The sequence below is a fragment of the Camelus bactrianus genome, chromosome 4 (genome assembly GCF_048773025.1).
Source record: "Camelus bactrianus isolate YW-2024 breed Bactrian camel chromosome 4, ASM4877302v1, whole genome shotgun sequence".
In the NCBI taxonomy this organism is placed as follows: domain Eukaryota; kingdom Metazoa; phylum Chordata; class Mammalia; order Artiodactyla; family Camelidae; genus Camelus; species Camelus bactrianus.
The window spans coordinates 69531314-69537336 of NC_133542.1; the positions used below are offsets into that span (position 1 = coordinate 69531314).

The window sequence follows — 6023 nt, forward strand, 5'->3', positions numbered from 1 at the left end:
TCTATTATATCTTATAACTGGTTATTGCTAGCATATGGAAAAAATTGATTTTCAAATATTTATCTTGTATTTGACTGCTCGTTTATCCTAAGAGTTTTTCAGTTGATACTTTTATGTTTTCTAGGTATATAATTGTATCATCTGTAAATAATGATCTCATCTTCTCCTTTCTAATAGTTAGACCTCTTATCTCTGTTTACATATTTTATTGCATGGAGCAGAAAAATATTGAATAAAAATGAAAGTAGTTATGCTGATTTTGCTCTTAATCTTACAGGACATCTATTGTGTCCCCATAAATAGAATTCTATTGTTTTAAGATAAGTATTCTTTATGTTAATAAATATTCTCCTATTTCTGATTTTTAAAGAGTTTATATAAATTAGTAATGAGTGTCAAATTTTATCCTGTCTTTTCTGCACTGATTGAGGTTATCTCTTTTTTTTTTTAACCGTTCCTTCTGATAGAGTGCATTATATTATTGGTTTTTTACATGTAAGTAATCTTTGAAATTCTGGGATAAATCGTACTTGGTTGTGAAAGATGATTTTAGGAGTATCATTGCTGATTTTAATTTACTAATTTAAAATGATTTTTTACATCTAAATTCATAATTAGATTCATCTTCAATGTTAGTTTCAGGTTTACTAGCTCCATATAATGAGACAGGAAAGGTAAATTGAATTAAACTGGATTATGGACCCAAATCTTCTCTCCTCAGTGGTACAGATGTACCACACCTTTGTCATGTCCTCGTAGTGGGCAGAGTGTATGTCCTTTGGCTTTGGGTTCAGCCATTTGACTTGCTTTGGTCAATGGAATGTGAGTGAATGTGTTCATAGCAGAAGTTTGAAATGTGTTGTGCTTATCTTCACATGATTCTGTCATCACTGTGAGAAAAATATACCCCAGTGGGTCTACTGGTCCATAAGATGAGTGACACATGGAACAGACTTGGGCCCTGGCTGCAGCTTGGATTCAAGTTCAGCCAAGCCAAGACGAGATCACTTGATGTCCATGTGACTTACAGACGTGTAGGCAAGAATGGATGCTTGTCGTTTTAAGCCATGTAGTTTGGAGGTGGTTTGTTACATAAGATTATTGTGACAATAGCTGACTGATACACTACTTCCCACCTTTTCTGGCCTATATTATTTTATTTCTCTCTAAAGAATTTTATTCAACATTTCTCCAAGGCAGGTCACTGGCAACAAATTCCCTAAATTTTTGGTTGTCTGAGAAAGTCTTTATTTCTCCTTCACTTTTATTTTATTTTTATTGAAGTATAGTTGCTGTACAATATTATATAAGTTATATGTGTACAATATAGTGATTCACATTTTTTAAATGTTATACTCCATTTATACTTATTACAAAATATCTATTCCTCTTGTTGTATAATATATCCTTGTAGCTTATTTTATACGTAATAGTTTGTACCTCTTAATCCCTTATCTCTATGTTGCCCCTCCCCTTTTCCCTCTCCCCACTGGTAACCGCTAGTTTGTTCTCTGTATCTGTGAGTCTGCTTCTTTTTTGTTATATTCACTAGTTTGTTGTGGTTTTTGGACTCCACATATAAGTGATATCATACAATATTTGTCTTTTTCTGTCTGACTTATTTCACTTAGCATAAGGCCTTCCAAGTCCATCCATATTGTTTCAAATGGCAAAATTTTGTTCCTTTTTTATGGCTGAGTACTATTCCATTGTCTGTGTGTATGTATATGTGTGTGTGGGGGTGTATATATATGTAACACATCATGTGTATAAATAAATAAATGAATATATATATATATATATATAAAAATACATTGTGTGTGTGTGTGTGTGTATCACATCTGTATCCATTCAGCTGTTGATGGACACTTAGGTTGCTTCCATATCTTGGCAATCAATGCTGCTATGAACATTGAGATGAATGTATCTTTTCGAATTAGTGTTTTTGAGAAAGAAGAACAGTGCTGGAGGAATCATGCTCCTGGCTGCAGACTATACTACAAGGCTACAGTAATCAAAACAGCATGGTGCTGGCACAACCAGACACATAGATCAATAGAACAGGATAGAGACCCCAGAAATAAACCCTCACACTTATGGCCAATTAATCTATGACAAAGGAGGAAAGAATATACAATGGAGAAAGGAAAATCTCTTCAATAAATGGTGCTGGGAAAACTGGACAGCTACGTGTAAGAATGAAATGAGAACATTCTCTAACACCAGATACAAAAATTAACTTAAAATGGATTAAAGACCTAAATTTAAGACTGGAAACTATAAAACTCATAGAGGAAAACATAGGCAGAACACTCTTTGACATAAATCACAGCAGTATTTTTCTGGATCTGTCTCCTAAAGCAAAGGAAATACAGGCAACAATAAACAAATGGGACCTAGTTAAACTTAAAAGCTTTTGCACAGCAAAGGAAACCATTGACAAAATGAAAAGACAATCTACTGAATGGGAGAAAATATTTGCAAATGATATGACTGGTAAGTGATTAATATCCAACACATATAAACAGGTCATAAAGCTCAACATCAAAAAAAAATTTGATTTAAAAATAGGCAGAAGAACTGAACAGATATTTTTCCAAAGAGGAAATGCAGATAGCCAACAGGCACATAAAAAGATGCTCAGCATCACTAAGCACCAGGGAAATGCAAATCAGAGCCATGATGAGATATCACCTCACAACTGTCTACCATCAAAAAGAACACAAATAACAAAAGTTGGCGAGATGTGGGAAAAAGGGAACCCTTGTACACTGCTGGTGTCACTGTGGAAAACAGTATGGAGGTTTCTCAAAAAAATAAAAATAGAACCACCACATGACCCAGCAGTTCCACTCCTGAGTATATATCTGAAAAAAACAAAAACACTATTTCTCCTTCTCTTGTAAAGGATAATTTCAAAGGATATGTACGTCTGTGTTGGTGATTTTTTTTTTCTCTTAACACTTTAAATGTTTCACAGTTTTCTCTTCTTGCTGGCATGGTTTCTGAGGAGAAATCAGATGTAATTCTTATTTTTCTTCTTTTATTGGTAGGGTGTTTTTTCCCCTCTGGCTTCTTTCAGGATTTATTTTTATCTTTGATTCTCTGTAGTTTGGAAGTGAGATGCCTACATGTAGTCTTTATGGCATTTGTCATACTTGGTGTTCTCTGAGCTTCCTGGATCTGTAGTTTGGTGCCTGATATTAATTTAGGGAAAGTCTTAGTCATTATTGTTTCAAATATTTCTTCTGATTCTTTCTTTCTTTTCCTTCTGGTATTCCCATGATGTGTATGTTATACCTTTTGTAGTTATCCCACATTCTTTGGATAATCTCTTCTGCTTTTTTCAATCTTTTTCTTTTTGCTTTTCAGTTTTAGAGATTTCTATTTACATATCCTCAAGCTCAGAGATTCTTTCCTCAGCTGGGTCCAATCTACTCATAAGCCCATCAACGTCAGTCTTCATTCCTGTTGCAGTGTTTTTGATCTCTAGCATTTCTTTTTGGTTCTTTCTTAGGATTTTCATCTCTCTGTTTACCTGGCCCATCTGTTATTACGTGCCGTTGATTTTACCCATTAGAACCCTTAGCATATTAATCATAGTTGTTTTAAATTCCTGTCTGATAATCCCACCCTTTCTTGTCATTTCTGGTTCTGGTGCTAGCTCTGTCTCTTCAAATTGTGTTTTTGGTCTTTTAGTATGCTTTGTGATTTTTTTTTCTTGATAGCCACACATGATGTACTGGATAAATAAACTGCTGTAAATAGGCCTTGAGTAATGAGGTGGTGAGGAGTTGGGGGCAGGGAAGTGTTCTTCAGTTTTAGCAAGTCTGTGCCTCTGGATTGTGAAGTTCAGGAGTATTTACCAGATTTTTTCTCCAGCTTAGGTGAGACAGGATGGCTAGAGTGGGCTGGAAGTGGGTATTTCCCTTCCCCCAGATCAGTTAGGCCCTGGTTAACTAGTTTTTTGTTAAGGCAGACCTTGTTAAGAAGATCAGTGTACTCTGGCATGTTTCAAAATGGTTCCTTTTCTCCTCCCCTGCCAGGAACTTGAAGGGATTCATCCCTAGCATTGGCTGTGAGATCCTGGTTGACCTCCTGGAGTCTACAGAACTGCGGTGGGTCCCTCATGACTGGGCCCTCCTGGAGTTTTTGCCTCTCAGATGTGTCCACATGGAGCCTCCAGCAATTCATCAATTACAGGCCAGGATTTCCTCCTCAGCACTGAACCCTGTGGTGGTTTCTATGCATGGGTCTCCTCTCTGGTAAGCTGTGACTCCCTACAGTCTCCTCTCTCTTTCTCTCTCTAATCTCAGGGGCCATGGTTTCTCCTGTATCCTCACTTCACTTACAGATCCAAGAAAAGTTGTTGATTTTTCAGTGTGTTCAGCTTTTTACTTGCTGGGACATAGTGGCAACTGGTCATGCGGTAAGAACAGAAAAACTGGCCGATTGACTGAGTCCAGAAATTTATCCTGTACGAAAGAGAATTTAACATATGATAAAAGCAGCATTTGTTATCAAAGGGAGAAACTGGGTATTTAATAAATGGTAGTGTGACAACTGGGCAACCGTCTGGAAAAAAGTTAGCTTGGATCCCTACCTTACTTCTTCCCTCAAAATAAATTCCATCCATCTCAAACGTTTAAATGTAAAGAGCTGAAAAACAAGTTATTACAAAAACGGTTTAAAAAGAATAATATTGAGCTTTCTAAACAAGACACAAAACCCAAAAGCCATAGAAAAGATTATTATATTAAAATAAAGAAAAAAATTAATATGCAAGGAAAAAATAGTGTGAGAAGACAAATAACATGCTAGAAGTATTTGTGACACATTGATCAATAAATGACTGCTCATTATTGAAGTATAGTCAGTTTATAATGTTATGTTTATTTCTGGTGTACAGCATAGTGATTCAGTTATACATATATATATATTCTTTTTCATTATAGGCTATTATAAGTTATTGAATATAGTTCCCTGTGCTATACAATAGGACCTTGTTGTTTATCTATTTTATATGTAATAGTATCTGCAAATCCTGAACTCTCAATTTATCCCTCCACCCCTTACCTTCCCCCTGGTAATCATAAGTTTTTTTCTATGTTAGTAAGCCTGTTTCTGTTTAGTAAATGAGTTTATTTGTATTATTTTTTAGATTTTTGCATATAAGTGATATCATATATTTGTCTTTCTTTGTCTGACTTCCTTCACTTAGTATGATAATCTATACATGCATCCATGTTTCTGCAAATAGCAGTATTGCATTCTTTTTTATGGCTGAGTAATATTCCACTGTATGTGTGCATGTGTGTATGTGTATATATATACCACATCTTCTTTATACATTTATCTATTGATGGACACTTAGGTTGCCTGCATGTCTTAAGCCAAGCTACTTCTTAAATCTATGGCTAAGAAGACACTGCTTTGAAGTTGCTGTCTTGAAATTCATGATTTTATCTTTGTGTTTTGTAAGTGAAGTATGATGGGATAATGAGGGACTCACCAGGGGCTGGATATCTGGGTCATACACTGTCTGGCCTCCTTGCTTCCCAGGGGCAGTCTCTGGGCTGCCTGCTCCCGGACGCCTGGCACATGGGGAAGGGCTAGGGTCAGGTGCATACCACACAGTGTCTTGGGGTGGGGCAAGGCAGTGGCTGTCCACTCCCTAGCTGACAGCACCAGGGCACTTTCAGCAGGTGGCTTGGCAAGGGTCTCTTGCCCACCGTTGCTCCGAATACCAAGTGAATCTGACACAGAAGTTGCAGTCCCTTGGAGGGTTGCCAAATGCTGTAGGTTGGGGCTGCAGGAGGGAGATATTGCCCTCCCTGTCCTAGCTGGGCCCAGCACTGGACCTTGGCACATATTTACCAATCCCCGCCCCCTCGCCCATGGCCGGCGTGGCAGCTCAGAGTCCACTGAGGTGGGGCAGTAATGGGGGATGGTGGTGGGGGTGAGGCTGGAAGGGAGAGGGGAATTGGACCATGGGAGCTTCTGATACAGTGATGGCAAGCAAA

At 37.4% G+C, this 6023-nt stretch overlaps 1 long non-coding RNA gene across 1 annotated transcript in view; it reads left to right on the plus strand.

Annotated features, from left to right (window-relative positions):
* LOC141577378 (uncharacterized) overlaps positions 1–5706 on the plus strand; it is a 168980-nt gene extending 163274 nt beyond the window's left edge. The window contains exon 6 of the long non-coding RNA XR_012506254.1: positions 4047–5706. This is a non-coding gene — a long non-coding RNA (uncharacterized LOC141577378). The remainder of the gene's footprint in view (positions 1–4046) is intronic.
* The last annotated feature ends 317 nt before the right edge of the window (positions 5707–6023 follow it).